At 33.8% G+C, this 27,434-nt stretch overlaps 1 protein-coding gene and 1 long non-coding RNA gene across 4 annotated transcripts in view; one reads left to right on the top strand and one right to left on the bottom strand.

Annotated features, from left to right (window-relative positions):
* NR6A1 (nuclear receptor subfamily 6 group A member 1) overlaps positions 1–27,434 on the top strand; it is a 246,719-nt gene that overhangs the window by 75,788 nt on the left and 143,497 nt on the right. The gene's annotated exons all lie outside the window — the stretch shown is intronic.
* LOC127550566 (uncharacterized) overlaps positions 2,151–27,434 on the bottom strand; it is a 38,264-nt gene continuing 12,980 nt past the window's right edge. The window contains exons 2-3 of the long non-coding RNA XR_007950885.1: positions 7,063–7,099; positions 2,151–3,779 (exon numbers count right to left, since the gene is read on the bottom strand). This is a non-coding gene — a long non-coding RNA (uncharacterized LOC127550566). The remainder of the gene's footprint in view (positions 3,780–7,062; positions 7,100–27,434) is intronic.

Here is a 27,434-nt window from a genome sequence, read left to right as displayed (position 1 = left end):
CTGATAGAATGAGAGTTCCTTGACATCAGAGTTTGTTTTTGTCTTTCTTGATATCTCTATTGCTTAGCATCATGCCTGTACTAAGGGATCATGCCTTAGTACCAAATAGTAGTTTGACTCTTTATTCACGTGGTATTATAATCATTTATATATGGGTTAATTAGTGTATTTGCAGTAAGTAATGACGGAAGAAACATACCAAGGACTTTGAGAGATGGAGGTGAGGCAAGAAATCATGCCAGATGTGGAAAAACACTGTGCAAAGACATGGAGAGCTGGAAAATGGAATACTGGTCCATTTTGGCTAGAATTTAGATGAGGATAAATTTGTAAAGTAAGCATAGAAAGAATAGGCTAAATCCAGGCTATATAGGATTTTAACAATACCAGTATGAATAATTTGTATTTTATTTTGGAGATATGGGGGTTGAAACTGATGGAGTAGGTTAGTACCCAGGTCTGACTTGTATTTTAGGAATATTATTTTGGAGGCCGGGAGAGTTATTTAGAGAGGGATTGTGGTGCCCCTGCAAGATTGAAGGCAAATATATCATCTATCTATATCTATACACACACGTATGTATGTATGTGTCTTCCCTAATGCCAAGAACAGAACCCTGTATGGAGCAAGTGCTTAATAAAATGATTTTTGAGGTTAAAGCTGAAATTAAAGACATTAGCAAAAGGCAGTCAACTTTAGACCAGATTCAAAATATAAGGCAGATACCAATGCTTCCTCCTTTAGTTATTTGATCCGCAGTTTGCATTCATTGATCAGTGAGTTGATTAAGATTAGAAACCCACCGACAGCAATGAATGTTTATTGCAGACATTATAATTTCCAGAGTTAGGATTTAGGGATCATCTCTCCCTGTGTATTCTTGGCTTTTCTTTCCCAACAGAAATCCCATCTGAGAATTGATTCTGATCAGTGGTAGTCTTTTTTCTCTAGCATCAGGATGAGAATAGGAATTTACTTTTTGAGAATAGGAATTTATTAGGTTAGGATTCACTGGCATCATTTTTTAAATGATGATCCTGAAGCCTTGAGAAGGGAAGAGAATTGCCCAATACTCATGCAAGTTTGAAATAAGTAAAGTTGATTCTTGGGTATTTTTGGACTACATCTTAGAAGCTGGTGTTAGTGCTAAGATTATAGAGTATTGGAGCTTTGAGGACCTTAGTGATAATTTGTTCCAACTTCCTTATTTTAGAATAGGAGGAACTGAGGTCCAGTCAGGGGCATGCATGGCTTATTCAAGATACTCTGGTGACTTACTAGTAAAGTTATTCATTTTCATTCTGCTGTTTTTGTCATAGTGACCATTTTCCCATCCTGTTTGTCTTTTTAAAAATGATTGTGACTTTTGTAGGTCGCTGGACTTGGAAATAATAATGTATGGTTTAAAATAAAATGATGCCTAAATAAGTAGAATAGTTAAATAATTTTTTCAAGGTTCCACAGTTAGTTAGTAGAAGGGCTGGATTTCGAGGACTGAATTACTTTGTCTCTGGTGCTTTTTTCACTATTATAATAATAAGTAGCACTTACATAGCATTTAATGTTTGCAGTGTACTTTAGAAATAGTATCTCATTTTATATTTATAACAACAATAGGAAGTAGTTATATTATCCTCATTTTACAGTTAAGGAAACTGAGGCAGATAATAGTAAAAGAGACTAGTCCAAAGTCACACAGCTAGTAAAAAATATTTTGAACTTGAGTTTTCCTGACTCTAGGTTCAGATTTCTATCCACTAGATCACCAAACTGCTCCTATACCAGTTACTGGACCACCTAACTGCCCTTGTATAGTTATTTGAAACATCTGCTTCTTTCAGTTTCTATTACTGGGTTTGTTCTCATGTTGCAGTATTGATAATTATATGTAAAAATGAGTCAAGAGCAGTTTTTATATTTTAAGCTGAAGAAAATTATTTGAAAACTTCCCAGTGATGTCTTTTCAGGAATAGCTATGTAACCTAGTAACTTTTTTACAATAACATTTTTTACTATTGCCTATAAATCATGCTTTATTGAGTAGTGCATCTGATAAACCTCAAGGTACAGTCAACGGTCGATGGTTTCTTTTAAATCTGAAAACTCACCGACAGCGTTGAATGTTCACTGAAGTTATCTGTAGGTTGCTCTCCATATGCTCTTTGTGCATATATATTTTTTCTTGCATCTCTTTTCCATTTGAAAGATTGTTGATAGCTGCATATTCCTTTCAGGAACTTACATCACAAGTGTTTTAATTTGGAAATGGAACTGTGTGTTAGAAAAGAGCTAATAAATTGCAGGACTGTGAGATTATAGATAAACAGTCACACTTGAAGAGAATACTGAGAGAGCTGCTTTTTTTTGCATGGTGCTGATTGGCAACTATGAAAACGTCGCATTCATTTTTATATTGGCTATTTTAAACCCTATCTTCACTTAAGTAATCCTTTGATAACTTATTTCAAGAATGAAGGTGACTGGGTTTTTGTAGGTTTATGCTAGGATAGTGTAATCTTTGATTAGTTCTGCCAGACAACAAGTCTTTGAGGATGGGCCTGCCTGGAAATGGACTATATGTGTCCAAGAAACATTCTATCAGAACCTCATTTCCAGAGGATTTATCCCTAAAGATTTAATTTTTTCTTTGGATTGTGGCAGTTCATGGAGACTTAACTGTCTATTGAAGTATAACTATATTATAATAATATTAAATGATAGGAGTTTTACATGTTCGTAGGACTAGAATGGATGATAGAGATTAGCCTTTCATTTTACAGATGAAGAAACTGACACTGAGGAGTAATGACTTGTCCACATTATATGGGTTTCAGATTTGGGTCTTTTGACTACAAATTCAGAGCTCTTTCTTATCTGATGGGTTCTTCTGTCCATTTCAATGAAGATATTGAAATAGTATTTTGACCTAAACTATTTGCTTAAAACTTAAAATTAGATATATATTCCTAGAGCTCCTACCACACCCTACAAGTCATAACTTGTTTTATTTCTGTATACTTGACAAAGGGGATTAAGAGGTTCTCATAAACCATTTAAAATTTTTCTTTTGAAGTTGTTCTCCCTTCAATAAAACATTTTCTCATAATTCAGTACAGTTAAGCAAAACAAACATGCATTTGTCCATGACTGAAATATGTTATCCATTCTTCACCTCTTGTCTACTATGCCTGCTGAGAGGTACCTTAATTCGTTTTTCAAAAATTCTACCCTGTGGAGAGATATAGTGATTCACAGCAGAATGGCCCTTTTAAAATGTATAATATTCTTTTGACAACAATGGAGATTTGTAATGCAAGCAGTATTGTGTTATCTTTCCCATTTTAGAAATGCAGTGTTTTACAGTAGAAAGGGCAGGGACAGAAAAGAAAGGGACAGGAGTTTGAATGTCTGCTCTTAAACTACCTGGGCAAATTATATATCCTTATGACCTTTTATTTTTATTTTTTATTTATACAATGGGTATAATACTACCTGTATCATCTATCTGTATGTCTTTAAGGGCTATATCAATTTGAACTACTACTAGTGCTTCTTTGGATGATGAATCTGAACTTCTGAGAAGGAAACCGAACTATCTGTAGCCATATGTGTTAGTACTATAACTGCAGTTCAGAGTTAAGTTGGCCAACTCCCAATTCTAGTATTTTTGTTATATCAATCTGTCCCCATTGGGCTAAGTAGAATACTTACTTCCTTAGCAGAATGCCTCTTCTACTTCAACTATGGGAGTGGTGGGCAGCCAGCAAATGACAGAGTTCTAGAGACAAGAGGTAAAAAAAAGTATTCAGTAATTTGTCTTAGAGTGTCTCTAGGAAAATACTTAAATCTAGTAGAGTTAACCAGTACATTAAATAAGGCAGTCATGATCCAAAAAGGTTTTGTCAGGTTAAAATGTAATTTTAAATTTACTAATTTAATATGGTGTGTGTGTGTGTGTGTGTGTGTGTGTGTGTGTGTGTGTGTGTGTGTGTGTATTTAATATAAAGTCCTTCATTTAGGTTTTTAAAACAATCGGATACACTGGTACAAGGTGGAAAAGATATGACTGGCAGTACCTGGATAGTTGTACTAATCTGCAAACTCAGCAAGGTCAAGAGTGTCAAATGACATTCAGAAAATGAAACATAAACTTAGAGTTCAGAATAAGAGTCTCTCTGCTCTGGTCAGACCCTGTCTGGAATATTGTGTTCTATTCTAGTTACTTGATTTTAAGGAAGGTTATGAACAAACTGAAGTACATCCAAAGGGCTTTGAAATTATTTAGCCTTGTCCCATGAGGAAGGTCTGAGGAAATGAATGAGGGGTTTAGCCTAAAAAAGGAAATTTAGGAAGAATGTGACAGCTGTCTTCAAATATTTGAAGGATTTGCATGGAAGAGAGATTAGATATATTCTATTTGTCTTCAGAGGATAGAATGAGGAGAGTACAGTAAAGCAGTTTCACAGATTGAGGTTTTAAAAAAAAGTTTCTCAATTTTCGTATCTGAGAACTTGAACTTGCTAGTCTTCAAGTAGGGGTGAATAACTACTTCTCCAGAATGTAGAGAAGATTCTTTACTGGTATGGGTTTGATTGGATAAGTCTTTCGAAATTCTTTCCTTTGAGATTTTGCATTTTTAATTGGCGGTATTCTTAATCTCTCCTTCAAGTTGAAAATTAGGAAACCAGTCAGGTGGTACAAATTTTAAACATAACCAAAAAATTAGATTAAAAAAAACCTCACCAAGTATTTGGTTTGAATGTTATTTGTGTTACATCATCAACTTGATTATCTTTTCTTCTATCAAAACAATGAAGGCAATTGACTTTGCCCCAACCCTCAGTGTTATAACTGTAAATTTTATATGGGGGGAAAAAATTACACTATTATTACTTCAAAGTTGAAAAATTTGTTAAATGGGAAAGGTAACAACATTTTTACCTCAACTAAAAACTGTTCTTACAAAAATTGATTATTACATTTAAAAAACAGTGCTTAGCTTCTTGGGCATATTATTATGGAATAGTAGAAAGGATCAACTGATCAAGAGAATTTAAACCACTAGAATTTCGGCACTACTTTGGATTGTTATTTGTTTTGCATCTGAGAAAGCTGACCAGAAGATAGAAGCAGGATTTCAAGATTTTATGAAAAGGTTTGCTTTAAACTTTTATAGCTTAGTTTTTTAGAATACCCTGTATTGGTGGGTAAATGGTGAAATGACATTGGTCAGGGGAATGTTATGTAGGTATGCCTATGGATTTTTTTCTCATTTTCCCTAAGGAATTATAATAAGAAAGATTGTTATATCAATCTGTCCCCATTGGGCTAAGTAGATTTAAGATAGAAAGACCTGAAGTTTGGATTTCAATATCAGCCATTTCAAACCTTTCTCACCCTGGGTAAATCCCCTCACTTATCTGAGCCTCAGTTCTGGCTTCATTTTGTTTTGAAACTTTCGCTTTCAAATTCATTTTTATTGATCAAACTGGCCTAATTATAATCAGGCAGTGAAGTCTTAATTGCATTTGTAATATGTATGTCACAAAAAACCTGTTAAGTTTTGATACATATTACATCTTAAGCAAAAACGTTGTACATTGAAACTGCACTATTTATGTGTGAGAAAGTAAGTTGATATCTCTGAAAGAAGCTTTTAGAGCTCCAGGAAAATAAAAACATATGGCCTTTGAGTTTATTTCTCATAGTGTCATACTTAGTTAGTTTTAAGAAATATATATTACAAACATGGAGCACATTATCACTTTTTAAATGATCTTTAGATGTCATAGGATCATTGAGCTTAGAACTGGGGAGAACTTAGAACGTAGAATATAAAAGCTTATAAAAAATCTTAGAGATAAATTTGTTTAATCTATTTTAAAGAATGGTTAAACTGAGATTCAAAAGTATAAAAATGGCTTGCTCAATTTCATATAACTAGTAAGAGAACTAGGATTTGAATCCAGGTCTTTTGACCCCAAATTCAGTATTTCTTTCTACTGTATTAATTGCCTCTCCTAGATCTTCTTCAGTGACAAAGGGATTCTTGGATAAGGTCAGATGACGCAAAACTCAGCAAAATTAGTCTTGACTGGAAATCTGGATTTATTCATTTTGTCTTTTTTGCACTAAATTAAGTGCAATTTTGCACTTAATCCAAAAATAACAAGCATTTATATTCCTTAGGGTCCAAAATCAGAATTTCAAAACTTGAATTAGATCTGTAAGCAACTTTTGGACTATAGCAGAGAATCTGAGTTGAGTTTTATAGAGGTGGTGAAATAAAAAGTCACTGTTTGTGTTTTTATATAATTGGGTGAATAAGGTTATACTAGAATTTTGTAACATTGTACAAGAGTATTTGAATGCAAATGGAGAGGCTGTATAATACAAGGAAAAGATAATCTTGGGCAAATCATTTATCCTCTCTAAGCTTCAGTTCTATGGCAGTAATAGTACTTGCACTACAACATTTAATAATCAGTAAAATGCTATATAATAAACTGTCATAGTTAAGATACTAATGGCATCAGAATGTAGGTAATCTTATTAATGACATATTTTACAAGAAAAGGAGGCAGATCAGTTAGATATTGAGAGTGAGGAATGATAGATGAATAAGAGGAATTGTTTAACAGTACCTATGATATATATATATATATATATATATATTATATATATATATATATATATATATATATATATATATAATATATATATATATATATATATATATTTAAAAGCCAAGCCAAAAAAACAGAGTAAAGTTTCCAGTGAACACGTTTCAGGAAGATCAGTTGAAAACTGAGGTTTGAAAAGCTCGAATAATAATGGCATAGAATGAGAAGGCATGAGTGGATTGTATCTTTACAAGTAGAAGTAGAAGCACTAACCACATCAGTAAGATCACAGATACATTAATGATGCTATGAAATGGAATTTGGGGGGATGCCATTATGCTGTTTATTCCTATATATTTCATCTCATTCAGATGGTTCCAGAATAGTTAAAATTTACATTGCTTCAGCTGAGAAATGGTTATGTTGTTGTTAGAATACCTTAAACTTCTGGTGTCTACTCTTTGCTCTTTGGTACCTAGAGGAAACAAAGCAAAAATACAATAAAGTGGTCCATTAGCACTAATGGTGTATAATGAAGAAGAATTTGTAATATTAAATTGCTCTCTCTCTTTCTCTACACACACACACATACACACCATACCACCCTCCTCCACTCTAACCCCACCTCCCACACACAGATAATCTAACTTTATAAAATGGTTTAAGATTCATAAAACTATTTCTTCACAGCTAGATAGATAGGATGCAAGTGTTATCGTTCCCATTATACTGATGAGGCAAGTGTATCATTCCCATTAAACTGATGAGGAAACTAAGACTCAGATGATTTGAGTACAAATCTTTCCTTGTTGTATCACATCATGTGAATTAATGTGATATTAATTCTAATTTTCTCCTTTATGAAGCTCTTACTTCTTACATGCAAACTCAATGATTTCCTTGTCATTTTCCTGGGACACCTTTTTTCCTTAGAAATCACTGAGAGGTGGTTGTGTAAGTGTGTGTCTGCTTTTCTCTTTAGGCTGTTACAGATTTATTATTCAGAGTACTAAAAATAACAACTTGTTACATGTATCTAGTTATATACATTCTTAGTTATAAGATTACAGAGGTAAGAGTAGCATGGTTGAAAATCTCTAGACATGGTATTCAGTGTTTTAGTTCCAGCTCTGCCATCAATTTGCCAATCACTTCTCTCTGGACTTTGTTTTCCCATCTGTAAAAATGAGAGTTGGAGTGAATTTGAGGCACCTTCCTCTTTTCCAGTGGCTTTTATCTGATTTTATGAGATTAAAAGAATACAAAGTAGTAGCCTCATTTTAAAAATGAGGACAATTAAGCTCAGAGACTTCCTGAGTGGCAACATCAAGGGTTGAACTCAAATTTCATGACAATACTTTGTGTTAAACCCCCTTGCATCTGCAGTTACATCACAGATTTCAGATTTTATAGGATAAATATTTAGCAAATTGTGGTACATGAATGTAATGAAGTATTATGTATGCTATAAGAAATGATATATATTATGAATATGGAGAAACAAGAGAAAATCTATATGAACTGATGCAGAATGAAGTAAACAGAGTCAAGAAGACAATATTTTCAGTAGCTGTAGCAATATGAATGAAAAGAATAACACCAAAAAAATCAAAATTAAGCGTAACAAGATGATAAAGATCAAGCAGAACTTGAATAAAAAGATATGAGAAAATATCCCTAATCTCTTACATCATGTAGGTGGGAGATCCACAAGAGTTGCACATTACTCATGTATTCAAACTTTTTCAGTATGAATCAGCTGTGTTAATTTTTTTCCCTCTAAAAATACTATGTGGTATGGTTCCTAGAAGGGGTTTGGAATATAGTTGTTTGGGAAAACCATAATGAAGTAAAAACCAGAAAAATCAATAAAATCTCATTTAAAAATAATTTTGGGGGTAATGATGAAATCAAATCAATTCATCATTTGCTTTATTAAGATCTAAGGTGGATAACTTGATTTGATTATCCATTTAAATGATTCTCTAGTTTATGTGAAAAACATCTAAGAGTTTATGTGAAAAACATCTAAATTTATCATCAGCCAAAAAAAAAAAAAGTTATTATTAACTTAGGTTAGATGAAGAGTGCCTTTAGAAATCTAAATCAGAGGAAGTGAACAAAGAATCCTGCACTCTTTTCATTAGATCACATCCACATGGTACAGGGCATATTGTATAGATAGAATATGAACAAGTTTCAGAAGACCAGAGGGCCACATGAAAATCCATTTGAAGAAACTAGGAATAATTTAGCATGGAGAAGTGAAGACTGGGGAGATGCTAGCTGTCTTTTAAGTTTATGATGGGTTATCTTGTTGGGGGTGGGGGAGGGGAGATGAGATTTGTTCTGCTTGGTTCCATAGAGCAGAACTGGGGAAGGGGTGAGGAATAGGGGTTGTCTCTGTATGTGTATCTATGTCTGTGTGTCTTTTTAGACTGAATTTAAGAGTAAATTTTCTAACAATTAAAGCTATGCAAGAGTAGAATGGGGTTGCATTGGGAGGTTGTGGGTTTCTTCTTACGTAAGGCTTTTAAGTGAAGGTTGTGATGATTTATTGAACATGTAAAGGAGACTTGTACAGGGATGGATTTGACTACATGCCTGCTCTATTCTTTTCTGACTGTTAACATTCTGTATTTTGTGAACAGAAGCACCCAATGGGATCATTTGGCCATCTTTTAATCCGCATAAATCAATTGCCTTTCTATTTTATCATCTGTTCTCAAATAGTCTGTCCTATGTTTATTTTATTCTTGGATACTCAGATGGTGAATGCCTTTTTTCAGTTAATCCCTTTTTGAAACTAGCATCTTTCAGCTAATATGATTGCCATTTATAGTAATTATTTGGCTGACTAGCACTTTAGTGAGATTTGTAGTCAAATTTTATGTCTAGGTCATTTTAAAAAGCAAACATTTCCAACTCGTTTCGATACATGTCAGAGAGTAGGAGATATTTATCATGTGATCTAGAATGTAAGGACCAGAAGGAAACTTAGAATACAGCCTATTAATACAAAGTCTTGGAGTTGGAAGATAACTTTAGAAAGCAATTAGTCCAATTCCCTCATTTCACGTATGAGCCATCACTCCCAAGTTGATAAAGGAATTTGTCCAATCACAAAGTTAGTAAACAAACCCAAGAGTATTACCAACATCTGTCTGGCTGTGTGATCAATGTTCTTTAGATACTCGCTACTTCAAGATGCTGCTCACAATCCTTGCTTGGGTTCGTGATTTCGATTTTTGTAGCTACGCACTGATAAGACAACTTTATTTTCTAAAAGGGATTGCTTGTTTAAAAGTTACATGGGGATATCTGAATGAATTTACCATATAATTTGCTGTGAGATTTCTTTTTCTTTTGGTAGAACAGACTAAAACTAATGTTGGTTTGGCACTAACCCTCCCTCTTGCACTACATTTGGCTTTAATTAGAACTGGAAAAAAAAAATTTTGTGGAAATACTTATAATAGGGTAGACTTTAACCAAAATGTTTGCTTTCACAATATGAATAGGGGAAATGAGAACATCTAGTAGAGAACTAATGGTTATATAACATCAATTCAAAGACAATGTTATTCTGTAGAATTATTTGCAAACCTACAGAAAGACTAATGTTTGCTTTCAACATCAGTGAGTATTCATTTATGTATCTGGTTTCAAAGTTATTGAAAAATGCACTTTGATAATAATTTACATTTAAAGTATTTTAATGCCTCCTAGTAGTCCTGTTAAGACAGATAGTATAAATAATATCATTTCTATTTTACAAATGAGGCTGAGAGATGAAATGACTTGCCCATAGTCATACTAGTTGAGCAAGGATTTGAAATTTGACTTTCTAACTCCAAGTCCACTGTTGTTGTTTTAACAATACTATGTTGTCTCTTAACCTTCAAAATTTTTTCTTTTTTATATTTTTATTTCAGATTTTGATTTCCAGATTCTGTACCTCCCTTTTTTTTCTCCCCTTTCCTGTGATAGTAGGCAATCAAATATAGGTTATACATGTGCAATCATATAATTTAAATAAAAGGGGAAAAAAATGAAAGAAAGTGTGAAAAATGTTCTTCAGACTGTATTCAAGCAATATCAGTTCCTTCTCTTGAGGGTGGATAACATGCTTCATCATTAGTCTTTTGAGATAGTCTTGGATCATTGTATTGTGGAGAATAGTTTGTCATTCACAGTTCTTCATCAAACAATATTGCTGTTACTGTGTAAAACATTCTCTTGGTTCTGTTTACTTCATTTCCTGGTGTTAAATGAGTACTGTTCATTACTTTTGAAAGTCTTAAATAGCTTAAGTGTGTTTAACAGCCAATTAGTGAAATATGCAAAAGCGGGGATCAAGGTATATGTAATCTTTATTTTGAAATATAACAAAAAATGTATCTATTTCTTACTATTTAACTTACTATCAAATTAAAAGTTACTGAGTATTTTATACTTAACTAAACTTAATCTTTGCTCTTAGAAATTTGTCCTTGCTTATGTAAATTATAGAAGTGTTTAAAACACTGTAATTGTCAATGGCTAAGTGGAAATGTTGATTCCAAGCTATTTTAATTATTTAGAGTATTTTAAAAAGTATTTATGAAAATAACTTTTCTTTGTACTTAAGGTTTTTTTTTTTTTTTTTTAATAGGAGAGTTTTCCTCCTCCATCACAAAATACAAGAAAATACAAATGTGGTGTGATCTAAAAAGTTTTACCAAGTATTTGTGAAAAGATAAATGGACTTGGAGTCCTAAGCCTTATTTTGCCACTAATCAGCTCTATGATTCTCAAACAAGTCACTCCTTCCTGGCTTAGTTTTCTTATCTGTGAAATGTCTCTAGCAATATGATATTTGTTGTGTATCAAGGGGTGTTTTTTGTGAGGAGAGTAGAGATGATCTGTGATTTTGATCAGTGTGGAAGAACTCCACTGATTCAAAAGAGCAGGTTGTCAACCATGGATATATTTCTAAATTTAGACTTTTTGGCATTGAGGGATTAAATGACTTGTCCATTTAATCACATAGGTAGGATATGTCAAATAAGGTCATAAGGTGCTTTGCAATTGAAATGCTGTATAACTAAGCTATCTTAATTCATGAAGTGCTAAAATTCTATGTTTTAAGATTCCTTGAAGTTTTTAATATTTTTTTTAAATTTTAAAATGGGTTTTAATATCCTACATTTGTTATTCAGCTATAAAATTATTCATTCTGAGGGCCTTTTCAGCACTAATATTTCTTATTCTAGTCTCTTCTCTTTCCCTCCCTTCTTCTTTAACATCTTCTTCCCCAGGCAATCCTACACGAATGTAAACCTTTAGTAGCATCAACATGACTTGAAGTGTTTAATAAATCCTGAATGTTGGGTCTTTAATGTACTTTAAAAATGTCTTTAATGTGAAATATAGAGAATTGTGAGATGTTCAGCATCACAGAGTGATAGCCTCAAGGCTGTGACTTTTTTAGGTGAAGTCACATTTGAAATGCTTTCTAATCATGGGTGAATACAAGGGGATATATAAGCGATTTGAGAAACATTGGACTATCTTCTGGAAGACGTTTATTTTAATTGCTAGTATGATTGGGGAAATAATTATAATGACTATTAGGAGCATCCAAATAATACTTTATATTGGGCCTCCTGCCAAGTGTGTCTAGCCAAGAATTGATGTCAATAGCTATGCGCCTTTTGGGCATTTCTGACAAGGCTGAAAGAACTGAGACAAGCCTTTTAAGTATTGACATACAGGAAGGGCACAGGGGATCAAAGACTGACACATGTTTTAAACATTGAAAGAATGAAATTTGGACACTAATGGTTACCATTGTCAGGAGTGGTAATGACAGTGACATAGAAAGACAGCTGATGGGCTAGTTGGCATAGGACAAAAGATACCAAACCCAGAAGATGTCACCAAACTTCCACAGTCGAGTTTGGCTGTCAGTGATTAAGCCAATTTCTTGATCTCTCTTCCCCACCCCCACCCCTCCTTTTTTTCTTTTGTAGCATAGAATCATATGAATTTTAGATCCAGAAGGAGCCTTATTGGTCATTTAATTCAACCTCCTAACTTTTTAGAGGAAGTCCAGAGAAGGGAAATTACTTGCCTACAGTTAGTAAGTAGTCTCTGATTCCAAGTTAAGTGCTGAAGACTATAGGACTTCTCCAGTATTAACTTGTAGTCATGTGACTTGTTTACTATTTGGATTTAATTGCTATTTTATATAATAACCACATATTAAGTATCAATAATATTGTTATAATTAAAAGAAACTAATACTACATTCTGTTTATCTTAATAGTTAGATCACATAGGATGATTTTGGACCTAAAACTTGAAAAATTAAAAAAAAAATCTAGTCCATGAATAAATTCAAAAATATGTTTTAATAACTTATATTTCTAATATGCTTTAAAGTTTACATGAAGCACTGAGCCTGTAAGATAAATCAATTGCTTTTTAAGATGCTTTTCAACTTTCATAATGTGCATGCTAGCACCCTATATTCTAGCTCTTCAGTTATATAAAACAAAATAATCTCTGTCTTGTATTATCAGAAATAGACTCAGGCAGAAAGGAGATTTTTTTTATCCCCATTTTGCAAAAGATACTGAGGTCAACAGGAAAGTAACTTGCCCTTAGTTACTGTACTAACAGTACAGTAAACCTTAAACTATAGCACAGCACTACCATAGGAATCCAGATCTTCTGCAAAAGGATAGGGCTTTTCCCACTGTACCAAAGTATAGTTCTTTTGGCTAAAAAAGTTATGTGAAAGAATCTGAATTTGGAACTTGGACTTGAACTCAGGTCTCTATATTTCAACATTTATTAGCTTGTAATCTTTGGTAAGTCACATATTCTGGGAGTTTCATTTCCCTTTTGAAAAAAAATGGCCAACATTTTGTAAAATGGAAAAGAGATAGTTTCTTAGCAATGTGATCCTAGCTACATCATTTCTCCTCCCTCATCTGTAAAATGAGTATGATAATGTTTACTTTACAAAGTTATTGTGATGGTCAGAGAACCTGTAAATCAAAAAGCTCTATGTAAACTCTTGGCTGTTTGATGTGACTTTGGGCAAATGATTTATTCGGTCTCATTCTGCTTTTTCATCTATAAAGTAGGAGAAATATTTGTGCTATCCATCTCAAAATGGTCATGAGGAAACTTTTGTGTAAACTTGGAGGACATTAATGAAACATGAGTTCTTATTCCTGATGTATTAGACATTGGAGTAATAAGTCTTTTGTGTTTAGGTCCCATCCTAAAGTGGTATAGATGGATTGAAGATGAATTAATGGGTTTGCTAAGTGCAGTGGCCTGTATAGTGACAAACAGCTAAAATCAACATAGTATATAGTAGCAAGGTCTTAAATTATGATAGCATTTTCTTCTTCTGAAAGAATGGTTTTGATATGTAGTCACTGACAAATCTTTGTTACTTATACAGATTCATACATTTTCTTCTGTATTTATTTAGGTGAAATTGAATTCTAGCATTCCATGTTGTGGGTTTTTGTTGGTCAGCAACTTTCCTTTGTAGCTATCTAAACCTAAGGGCTACACGTAAGTTAAATGTTTTATATGGCCTAGAGACTAGTGAGTGGCTAAGCTCTTTGTAAAGCTTTGTAAAGATAGCTAATTTACATCTAGCTTTATAAGATCATAAGAGTTAAAACTTTAGGGATGTTCTAATTTCTACATTTTACAGATAGGAAAATTAGGGCCTATTGGCTTTCTCAAAGTTTCATAGCTAATATATAGCAGAGATACCATTTGACCTTGGGTCTCCTAAGTCCAAATCCATAATTCTTGCCTATATACCTTGTCTAATTTATATGCTAAATTTCCACTCTTATCAGTACACACAGATTTGGTTTTTAATATCGCAGATTTCTCATAGAAAAAAATCTTCTTAATAACAGGAGTAGCATAGAAAAAACACTGAGGTGGGAATCAGAGGATCTAGATTCTCATCCTACCTTTGCTATTTCTTATTTGTGCAACTGAGAAAGGTAACTTCTCTGGGCCTTCATTTCCTCAAATATAAAAATAAGGATGGACAATGGAGTTAATGTTTCCAAAACAGATATTGTTGAAGTCATTATAAAATGAGAATGGGAAAGTATCTTCAGAGAACATCCAAACTTGTCCTCTGTACTCCTTTAAAAATGAATTGAGCAAACTGAGGCCTAGAGAAGTTGCATGTTCTAGAGACACATGCATATTAAAATGTAAGGCTGAAAAATTCTGTGACTTCCAAATCCAAAGCTTTCTCCACTATATCAGGAATTTAACCCCCCCAAGACTTTTGGCAAATAAGTTTAAGGTGGTACTGATGGAAGTTAATCCTTTTCTTTCTTAAAAACAAAAACCTGAAGTGGGAGAAGATGTTTACTAATGGTATCTAGGAAGACAGTTGTTTGTAGGTCACCTTCTAAAAGTGAGAAATTCCCTTAGCAAATCACCCTGAGGACACATGCCAACTCTAAACAGGGCTCTCATCAGAGAGTAATGATGTGAGAATTTGTCAGAGTGCAGCTGCCAAGGCTCAGTGTTTAATTTCAACACCATCTGTCTGCCAAAGTCTACAATTCAATAGGTTTTTTCTTCTTTAAGTAACAAATTACAACCACATATTCTTATTGTAGAGTCTTAGGGAGGAGGAAAAGGAGAAAAATTGAAATTATTGTCCAAGGCACTTATTGCCTCTTTAGAAGTGAGTGCATAGCAACTGCTTTGCCTGCCAACCTTTGTCATAATCAGTAATAAGCAATTAGAGCTGAAAGAGACCTCTGGGGTACCTGTATCTTAACAAGAATCCTCCTATAACATAGCTGACTAGTGGCCATTCAGCTTCTGCTTGAAGAATGTGGAAACTCACTACTTAAAACAATCTATTCCATTTTTAAACTGCTCTGAAGTTGGGAGATTTTTCTCTGCCCTCCTTTTCTGCCACCAACCCTTTTAAACTCTTCATTTTGCTGTCTGGGTCCAAATATATTTGGCTTAGCTTGTCAGTATCCCTCCAAAAATGTGATTTCTAAAATTGGGTGCAATGTTCTAGATATAATCTGAACAAGGCAGAATAGGAATATAATCTCCTTTATTTTCAATATTAATCCTGTAGTTTCTTCATAGCTATATTCCACTAAATCAACAATATCTTTTAAAAGAAAACATTGTTAATGATAATAATTAACATGTTGCCTATAGAGCTTTATTAATGTTGTTTCTATTAACCTTTTCTATAATCTCAACATTTTCAATTCTAATCTCCTCAATGTGGGACTCCCAGTTTTCTCATTTTACATTTCAGCCAGTTTATTGTCCACATGACATCTTTCCTTTTTTTGTTTGCTTACTGTTTACAATTTTACTGTTTTTTTTTATACCGCTTTTGATCCAAACTCTGTGTGTCATTATGGATAACAGAACCCTGAAACTCCAGGAACAAGACCCCAAAGATCCCCCTCAAACAAGCTAATGAGATCAGCAAAATTTGGTATTCGTTCTGACTTTTAGTTAATGATCTCTCATTTCTTAAGTTTATAAGTATTTTTCTTACAAAAAAATTGATTAAGTAAAGTAGGTTGTACACTTATTACTAACTCTTGTTAGTAGTTGAATTAACTGAAACTAAGTTAGGTAAAGTAATATGTAATATGGCTTAAGATCAATAGCTAGGTAGGGTCTTCTGCCTGTAAATCTAATATTCTTTCTATATGGTTATGCTGTGTCCCAGAACTACTCATAAAAGTGGAAATGTATTCTTGGCTTACTCTTTTCTATCATTTCCCTCTTAACATTCAGGATCCATGAACATAAAATTTTCTTACTCTGATCTCACTTTATTTGATACTTTTTAATGTATTTATAGACATATAAATATCCATACATACTCCATATGGATGGGATAGAGAGAATGAGATATTAAGAAACTTGAATAATTAATTAGGGTATATTCCAGTTCTAATAGGTTCCAGCTAACCCTTCCATATGGTGTTAAAAGTATCTTCCTTACACTTAATTTGGCTCTCATTGGCTATATCATTCTGCTGCTCCAAACTCTTCAATGACTCTATAAAAATTCCTTTGACATTCAAGACCCTCCACAGTAATGTATTGCTTCCCTTTCTAGCTTCTTTGACTGTCATTGCGTATCATGTAGTCAATCTTCAAACTAAGATTATAGAATTAGAGTTGGAAGGGACTTAGAACTCTTTTCCAATGTTCTTGTTAATGAAGAAGTTGAGGTCCCTAATGGGACATGACTTGATTGGGGGTTTACAAGGCTGAGATTCAAGCCAAATCCTGTACTCTTGAGTTTAGTGTTTCTTCATTGTATCCCACTGCCTCCCAGCTCTCTGTACCTTGGAAATACCTTGTCCTTGTCTATCATGATAATTTTGTTCATGTTGTTCCCTCTGCCTAGAATGCCCTTTTCTTCTTTGCCCATTTCTTACCTTCAAGAAGCAATAAATTCCTCCCTTCCATAAAGACTTAACACTTTCCATCTTGAAACTCTATTTATCATGTAATATTGTCTATTACTTACAATTTTGTATATGTGTTATTTTTCCCCCATACTAGACTTTTTAAACTCATGAACAGATTTAATCTTAACCTTTATGTATCCTTTAGGGTACATAAAGGTTATGTATCCTTTAGGGTTCATAGCTACTTTTGCTGAATGAAATTTATTTATCTTGTTATTTTTGTTTTCCTTTCTAATATTGCCAAGGAGCTAGATCTATGTTTTCTCTTCCAACTTCCATGGAATTTGAGTAATTGGCCTTCTCCCCCTATGTTGCTGGATTGCTGAGCAGTAGCTAATGAGAGATTTGCCCCTCTGTTCCCTCTGCTTCTATCTTAGCATCATTTTGCTATAAAGGGGAAAATTGTTTCCTTGAGTGGGCTGGAAGAGGCTAGGTAACTCTGGAGGGTTTTGAAGGATAACCTCTGTACAGCTAATAATTTGCATATCTCATTAATATCTACAAATGGTAGAATTGAATTAGTTGACAATTTTCAATAGTTCTAGTCAAAGTTCCAGACAACTAGAGAAAAAGCAGTCATATACTTTTTAACTAGTTGTCTTCTGGAGCTACTTGAAAGAGGATCCAGTCCAGGATATGGTCAGCCTAAGTATCCTGGGCTCCATTTTGAAGGTGAATGAAACATATTAAATGCTGCAGATTTGTTTCATAGGCCTCCTAGGAATTTGATTTTGTTAATATTTGAGAAGTTTAAGGGTTAGAAATGTGGTAATGGTGGCTATGATATAGATAGTAAGGTTAAGGATAGTTATAGTGGGGTTAATGTGGACAATAATTGCTATTCAGCCTATGTAAGCAATGGATAAGTAGGCTAGGATCTTTCATGTGCCTATTTTTTTTTTTTCCTATATCCTACTTTCATGGCCAAATATGGTTCAAAATTAACTGAAGTCATGCTCTGATGCTCCAACATTATGTGTAAGCGACCTTGGATTTGTAAAATCTTGGAATTTAGAGCTGAAAAGGAAGTTAAGAGAGTTCTATCCCACCAATTCTTTTTATATCTACATAATGACTTTTTCAAGGTCATAAAATAATAAGTTAGTACAGTCAAAAGTTGAACCTAGATATTTTCCAAATCCATTCTTTTCATTATGCCAACCTTAGAGCTATGCCAACAGAGACTATCACTACGCTGTTATAAAGATGGAAAGATTTTAGGGATATGGGATGCAAAATACTTGTCCAAGTAATAGCCCAGCTAAGTGCAGAGAGACTTATCACCAAAGAACTGGCCTCCAAGCTATGATTTTTTTTTTTTTTTGACCAAAATAACTCATAAAATAGTTTAAAGTGTGGATGCTGTTTTGTAGGAGAAATGATCAAATTTGGGAAGACCTACCTGTCCTTAATTAGAGTCATAGAGGGGAAAAACAGAAACTATGATACGGATAGATAGGTAAATAGATAGATAGTAGGGGGTAGTATAAAGACAATAAATTTTGAGTCAGAAATAAAGACAGCATTATATATTGGAAGAGGACTGAATTTGGAGTCAGAAAGACCTAAGACACTTCACTGAGACACTGTCTCTGGCTGGGCAAGTAAGTCATTTAACTTTTCAGGGCCTCAGTTTCCTCAGTTACAAAACGAAAGGGATGAATTAGATGACTTCTGAGGATCCTTATAGGCCTAAATCTATGATCTCATAATTGAAGGTCAGAGCCAAGTTCTGAGGATTGCTAATAAGTGTTTGTGACCCTTTGTTAAGTGTCTTAATTAAATGACCTCTAAAGGTCTTTCTAGCTCTTAATAGCCTATAATCCTGACTCAAACTTTTGGGCTACAAGTAACAAGCTAAAAACTGTACTATTTAAATTCTATAATTAGACCAAATACATGATTATTCAAAAAGACTAGGTCCTACTGAGTGAAATGAGCAGAACCAGGAGATCATTATATACCTCAACAACGATACTGTTTGAGGATGTATTCTGATGGAAGTGGACCTTTTTGATAAAGAGAGCCTTAATTGATCAAAGATGGACAGAAGCAGCTACACTCAGAGAAAGAACACTGGGAAATGAATATAAACTGCTTGCATTTTTGTTTTTCTTCCCGGCTTATTTATACCTTCTGAATTCAATTCTCCCTGTGCAACAAGAAAACTGTTCGGTTCTACACACATATATTGTATCTAGGATATACTGCAACCCATTCAACATGTAAAGGACTCTTGCCATCTGGGGGAAGGGGTGGAGGGAGGGAGGGGAAAAATCGGAACAGAAGTGAATACAAGGGATAATGCTGTAAAAAATTATCCTGGCATGCGTTCTATCAATAAAAAGTTATTAAAAAATTAAAAAAAAAAGAAATAACAAAGACTATTTTTTTTTTTTATGGATTCAGCAGAATCAAAATAAATTCTACTACAACCCCTCAAAAAAAAAAAAAGACTAGGTCCTATATCTCTGTTTTTTGCATCATCCTCATATTATATTGGAAGCTGAGATAATCCAAGGATGTTTGTCTCACGGTCTAGAATCTCACAATAAAGTTCAGCTCTTATAACTTCGAAGGAAATGACTTTCAGCATTTTTTTCTGATGACATATAAGACAAATGTTAATGCTATATTATGAAATAATGTAGAAAAATAACATGTTTTAGAGCTCAGAGGGGCCTTCAAGATCATATAGTGCATCCTTTTCATTTCACAAAAGATTTAAGTCCAGATTTAGCAAGTGACTTGCTCAGAGAACATAGACTGGTGGTGGAATTGGAACTAAAATGTCTTTTTTATTTCTCCATCTTATTGCCTTTTAATATTCTGTTACCCATATAGAATAAATGCAGTGTACTAATGTGAAATGATACTATCTTATATGCTTCTGACCAACAGTTGTCAAGAACAATGTCATGTAAATAGCTGATATACAGTGAAAATTCAAAAGTAAAGGGTGAGGAAAGTAACACTAGCCATAAACTTTGTTTTCATTCCTAAAAGATTATAACAAAGAAAGGAGAAAAGGAATTCATTATTTGGCAAACATCATTTCTGATAGAGTCTCTTTTAGTTAAAGGATATCCAAGGGAGGTATTTAACATACTATTTGTATATTTCAGTACTTTAGAAGATTTTATTGTCGTGATCAATTCCTCCAGAGAGACAAATTATTTCTCTATGCCTTTAGTATATGATGTTCGTGTGTTGCCATGGCAAAATAAGAACTCTATATCACTAGGTACTCATTTCTGTATAATAGGTAATAAACTTCTCTACACTTAGCTTGAATTTGGGGGATAAACAATATTAGCACGTATTCCATTTTTAAAGTCTTTTAAATTTGCAAACTTTTAAACTTAACAGAACTTGTTAAAAAATGGCTATCTTAATAACTTTCAAGAACGTAGGTTCACCTCTACATCTATACCAAATGCCACATTCCAGCAATTCTAGGGTAGAGAGTTGAGGAGGGGAGTATCTGAGTTTTTCTTTTAGTACATATAACTTAGACATATACTGCAGCGAAACAATGACCTCATCCCAGAACTGGAAAGCTGGATCACATTAGGGAAATTTCATGGCACTTAAATGATCTCAAATTGCATGTGACTGAAGTGCATGTCTTTTTAACAGCAATATTATGAAAAGATATTGATGATGTTGTTTTTTGTCTTTCATTCTCGAAGAGGAGCACAACATCAGGGAGAGGATGCCATGACATGGAAGTGAATTGCATTTAGGCGGGGGAGGGCTAGACAAGGTCACTTCTCTCACTTTTCCCTCCAGAGCCATCTGGGTCCAGTGACTAGATATAGATCAGGTTGACTGGACATATCTTTGAATGCAGTGTGACACATGTTTAAAATCATAGACTAGGGAATTATCAATTATCAAAATTGTTATTCTCATCTCAGATCCCTTCTTAAAAGAGATGATCTTAGGATGGATAGATTCTACTTCTGTCGTAGACTAACAGAGATAAAAATTAGAAAAGAAAGATCAACACCTCACACTTCTCAGATTGGATAAGATATAGGAAAAGATAATGATGAGTGTTGGAGGGGATGTGGGAAAACTGAGGTACCGATACATTGTTAGTGTAGGAATGAACTGATCCAACCATATTGGAGAGTAATTTGGATCTGTATCCAAAGAGCTATCAAACTGTGCATACCCTTTGATCCAGCAGTGACTCTACTGGGCCTGTATCCCAAAGAGATCATAAAAGAGGGAAAAGGACCCATTAATTGGGGAATGACTGAATAGGTATATTAAAGTAATAGAATATGATAAACAGGCTAATTTTAGAAAGTTCTGTAAAGATTTATAAATTAATGCTGAGTGAAATGAGCAGAACTATAGTAAAAGCGAGATTATATGAAGATCAACTATGATAGACTTGCTTCTCAGCTGTTCAGTAATCCAAGGCAATTCCAATAAACTTTATACAGAGAAAACTATGGAGACTAAATGTAAATCAACATATGCTATGTTCACTTTTTTCTTCTTTTTCTATATTTTTTTCTCTTGGTTTTCCCCTTTTGTTCTCATTTTCTCTCCCAACATGATTCATAGGGAAATAAATTTTAAAAATGAATGTACATGTATAACACCCTTCCCCAATTTTTTTTCTACATGTAATTGAAGGAAAAAAAAAGAAAAAGAAATAAGAAGAAATAAGTTAAATCCAGAGGTGTTCTTCACAGAATCAGTTTTATCAGAGTCAGAAGTTGGAAGGAACCTGAAAGGTCATCTCCTTCATTACCTTTCCTAGTGCACAAATCTTAACAACATCTTTAGACATTTTCTTTAGCTACAGTGGTTAATTACATCAACTCTGAATCCCATTACTTGATTTTGGGACAAATAAAATGTCTACATTCCTAAAGACACAAACTATTTTTCTTATTTCTCTTAATGATTTTTAAAATCCCATGAATTCAATTACTGCTACTACTATTTTTGTGGTATGGAACATGTAACTTCCTTTCTTTGGACCACAGCTTACTCTCCTCTATAGTATGAGAGGTCTGGATTAGATGATAATGAAGGTCCCTTTTGATTCAGATATGAACCTCTGCAGAGGCAGATAGGAGTCACAGTGGATATTGTACTGGGCCTGGAGTCAAGGAACTCTGAGTTCAACTCTAGCCCCAGATACTAACTATGATATGATCCTAGAAAAATCATTTAACCTGTTTGCCTGTTTTTTCAGTTGTAAATGAGAGATGATAGTAGTATCTTTTTTTTCATTCTCTTCCCTGTTCTTCCCTACTCTAATGTTCTGTTGTTAAAGAATTTTAGCTTTGTTAGATATTTTGTGTTGTTTACATATTGTAACATCTCAGATTTCAAGATACTTGATAGTACTAACATTCTATATTTGAAGGTTCCTTTCAGCTTCAAAGATCTCATCTGTAAGGAAGGAGATAATATGCAAATACTTATTTACAAACAAAATATATATTTTGGACCCTAGTATTAAAGGGAAAGCTTACTCTTTCCTCCTATAATTAAGTAGTTGAATGCTTAATATTTCTTAACCACTGTGACTCAACTAAATGAAAGCTTGCAAATGTTCAGACTTTGAAATATCCTGGTTAAGGGATTTTAGTTCCCCCTTTTTTTGGGGGGGGGTGTTATTTTCCAAGCAACAATTTCTCTTAATATTTAAAGTGATATTATCTCTTTTCTAAGTGTCTACATCTATTATAAAAAGAAGTTCTGGGGCAGCTAGTTGGTGTAGTGGATAAAATACCAGCTCTGAAGTCAGGAGGACCCGAGTTCAAATCTAGCCTCAGATACTTACCACTTGCTGGCTTTGTGACTCTGGAAAAAGTCATTTAACCCCAGTTGCCTCAGAAAGAAAAAAAAAAGTTCTGACTTTGTGGCACGGAAAGATTAAATAATTTGCCCCCAAGGTCATGTCTAGTTGGTGTAGAGTGGGGATTTGACCACAGGACTACCAGAAACCATGTCATTCTGCTTATTTATCTATACTAAAGAATATATTCATTAGCAGAAACATCAGGTACTTAATTTTCAGAAGATTCTTTAATAGTTTATTACACCAGCTATACTTGCTGGTATCCAGAAATACATTTTTATTGTGTCTAAAAAGGTATGTTTCAATTCAGAATTCCTAGTTATCAGAGGACTGATTATATTCCTGAGATAGAATGCTGGCCCACCGTAGATGTGATCTTAGGTAAGTCAACTAACCCTAATTACTCTAATTTCTTCATGTGTAAAACGAGCTAGAAAGAAATAGCAAACCATTCCAGAATCTTTGTCAAAAAAAAAAAAAATTCAAATGGGGTCAAGAAGAGTCAGATGAACATATGAAAAAATGATGTCTTATTGACAAAATTTGAGTTCCATAAGCTTCTCACAGGAAAAAATTAGAAGGGGATGGGGGGAGGACTCAATATCGTAGTTGTAGTCTGGTAACCAGGAGAATTGTTTAAGTTCTTATTTTTCTAATCTCTTAAGCTTTAGTCAACCAGTCAGTAAGCACTTACTGGGTACCTAGTATGTGTCAGGCACTATTTTAAGTACGGAGGATATACAGAATATAAAGAACAGACCTTGTCTTCAAAGATCTCATCTGTAAGGAAGGAGATAATATGCAAATACTTATTAACAAACAAAATATATAATTTTGGACCCTAGTATTAAAGGGAATCTAGTAGAGGAGATTTTAATATGAGCTGCCCTTTGGGGAGGGACTTGAAGTAGGGAAACCAACCAGAAAAAAAGACTAATGCAGTATTTCAGGAATGAGGTGAGGTTGTGAGAGCCTGCGCCAGGGTAATGGAAATGTCAAAGCACAGAAGGGGAAATATATGAGAACTGTGGCAAGGAATCAACAGACTTGTCAATGAAAGGGATGTGACAGGGCAAGAGAGGTTGAGGAATTGAGTAACACCTAAGTTGTGAACTTGGATCACTGAGAAGATATTGGTGTCTTGGAAAGTAATAGAGAAATTAGAAAGAGAGGAACCCTTAGGAAGAAAGAAAATTACTTAACTTTTGGATATGTTGAGTTTATTATGTCTACAGAAGATTCAGTTCAAAATGTTGTGATTATGAGTCTAGGGGTTAGGACAAAGGTAGAGGCTGAATTAAGTAGATTTGAGAATTGTCAGTGTAGAGGCAGTAATTGAATTCATGGGATTTAAAAATTAAGAGAAATAGTATCTCAAGAGAAGAGGAGACAAGACGAACCTTGGAAGTTTTCAAAGCAGTTTCCTCATAATTCTTTGTAGTATGTAGTTATTATTCCCCTTTTACAGGTGAGAGAACTAAGACTCCAAGAGGGAAAGGAGTTGATCAAAATCATACTCTACTGTTAAATGGCAGCAATAGGACTTGAATTTCCCTCTTTGGATTTCCAAGTCCATTGTTCTTTTTACTACTCTCTATCTCCATATATTTTCCTATAATAAGTATGGTAGTTAATGTAAATATTTAACAGAGGAAGAAAATGAAGTTTTAAGAGAACTGAAGAAATGTAAATATAGAACATAGATTGTCAGAACTGAAAAGGGCTTAGAAAGAAACTAGCAGAGGCTGGAACAGATGCTGATTTAGAAGGAAATTTAATCATCTAGCTGGCTTAGTTTACATATGAGGAAGTTAAAACCTAGAAAGGCAATTGGCTTAAGGATTTTAGAGCGTAGACTAGTTAGTGGTAGAGGCGGGACCAAACTTAGATTTTATGACCTAGATATCTGTTTTTGCTACTGCTATTCCACATTGCCTTTCTGCAAACTTTACTTATTTAGTAAGTTTACTACTACTGCTACTGTGGGGATACTGAAATTGTTTATCAATATTCCAACCTTTCTCATTCTAAATCAATACTATAATCATTTTTCCTTTCTAGAATAAGAGGTCATTGTAGAAATGTTTTTAGTATCCTACTATGTTGTGAATCAGATCCGTAGGAAATCTGCAGTTATTTTTTGAAAAGGAGGAATTAATCTATTTTGTGAGACTTAGATTTAAGCATAATTTGAGAGAAACCCTTGAACACATGATAGACTATGGTGGTCTGTTAAGTATTCTTTGAGAAATAAAAGATGCTTTCTCCTAGTCAGCAACACTTGTAAATTTACCTATGTGTAAATTTTGTGACATGTATTGCAGTGTTGGTTCTTTTGGATATTGCCCAAGGAGGGAGCTAGACAAAAAGTGGATTATACTTAAAAATCAGGGGAACTAGGTTCAGGTTCTGATTCTCATATTATTTATAGGACCATGGGCAAGCCCATCTCTCTGAGCTTCTTAGTTTCTTCATCTGTACAAGGGACGTGGATTAAATTACCTCTAATTTCTTTCCCATTTCCAATTCTTCAAATCCATGGATCTTTTAAGAATTCCTTGCTTTGGAATCAGAGGTTATTTGAGGCTAAAATCTTGCCTATAAATAGTAAGAGTAAATTGCATATCTGGATCTCAATTCCCTCACTTTCCCATACAAATGTATACATACATTCTGTATTCTGGCCTTGCCCTTCAAATATTTGAAGACATCTGTCTATTTCTTTTAAGTTTCCTTTTTGTCTTGTTTGAATATCCCCAAGTCCTTTAATCAGTCTTCATACCCAGATCAGCCTCTTCACTATCATGGATACCTTCTTTTGAATGTGTTCCAACTTGTTAATGCCCCTTTTAAAATGTGTCTAAGACTGAACACAGTATTCCAGAAGTGTTCAGACTTCAGTTTCCTCTTCAGTTAAATTAGGGTACTAGACTAAAGGTTTTTGAGGCCCCTTGCTCCTTAACAAACTTTTTTTTATTCTGTAGTTATTCTACATAGCAGCTGACATATAGTTTATTTTTTAAATTCAAATCATTTTATTTGCAGATGCTCATTGTTTCTTTTCCCCTCATCATGAGAAAGCAAGAAAAACCAAAATCCATCACAAACACAGTCAAGCAAAACATTCCCATATTGATTATGTCCAAAGGGGGTGGGGAAAGGTGTTGGGGGGAGGGGGGGATGCCCCAGTCTTCATTCTGAGTACATCGTCTCTTTATCTGGAGGTGGGTAGTATACTTCATCATGAGTCCATTGGAATTGTGGTTGGTTATTATTTTGATCAGAGATATAATTTAGGTAGCATTTAAACTTGTGACACTTTTAATATTTTGATGGATTACTTAAAGGAAGTTGTTAACCAAAGAAAAATACTTCCCCCTCTTTTTTGTTATAATAATAAAGGACTTTGTAGGGAAGCTAAACTGATTAAAATTAAGCAAATTCTAGATCACAGATCTGGATTATAGTAACAAATGACCTAAGCAGAATTTTTCTGATTTTTATTTTTTATTTTTTTCCTTCTGATTTTTAATATAACTTCCTAATCTACTCTTGAGTATCCCAGACAGGCTCATTCTTGATTGACTTTGATATTCATTGAACAAAAGCAAATCCCACTTCCCCATTTAGCTTTTACCCCAAAATAAAATTTAAATTTAAAACTTAATGATATAATTTGTATTAGTTATTTTTGAACATCTATTCTTTCTCCTAACAAAGTATAAGATCCTTAAGGGTAGGGCTCAGGCTTTATTTATCCAAGCACCTAGCATTATGTGCAGTTCCTAAGATATCAGTATAAACATATAAACATTTGTCTTAATAGGATAGCTAGGTGATAGTGCCAGAGCTGGAGTCAGAAACACCCGAGTTCAAATTTTGACTAAGAAACTAGCTATGTGACCCTGGACAAGTTATGTGTTTGTGTCAGTTTCCTCTTTTCTAAAATGACCTGGAGAAGGAAATAACAAACCACTCCAGTATCTTTGCCAACGAAATAACAAACCACTCCAGTATCTTTGCCAAGAAAATCCAAATGGAATTACAAAGAGTCAGATACTACTGAGATGATTGAACAAATTTGTTGAGAAACATTAGTATGTGATAGGCATAACATTAGATTTACAGAAAACCTGGATTTTGAATACTGACTTTGCTTCTTGCCAGAATTTCCTAATATATAAAATGAAAGAAGTTTGACTAGGTCCCCTTTCTGCTGTGAAAAGTCTGTGATCTTTTTGAATTTGAATTTTGGTATAAAATGAGAATTTTGGATAAGTGAAGTCTTCTTAAGAAATAAACATGGACTTTTTTTTTCCCTCCATGGGCATTATTTTAATTAATAAAATTCACTAAAAACTAAGCTCTTCAGAGCTTTATTCCTCATTATAGAAATTGTTCTTAGCTCTTCTAATCACTACTTTTGTGACTTTGGGAAAATCACTTCCTATTTCTGAATCCTCTTT

The sequence above is a fragment of the Antechinus flavipes genome, chromosome 2 (genome assembly GCF_016432865.1).
Source record: "Antechinus flavipes isolate AdamAnt ecotype Samford, QLD, Australia chromosome 2, AdamAnt_v2, whole genome shotgun sequence".
NCBI lineage: Eukaryota > Metazoa > Chordata > Mammalia > Dasyuromorphia > Dasyuridae > Antechinus > Antechinus flavipes.
Note: the sequence above shows the minus strand (reverse complement) of the source record. Positions and strands in the feature narration are given on the sequence as shown.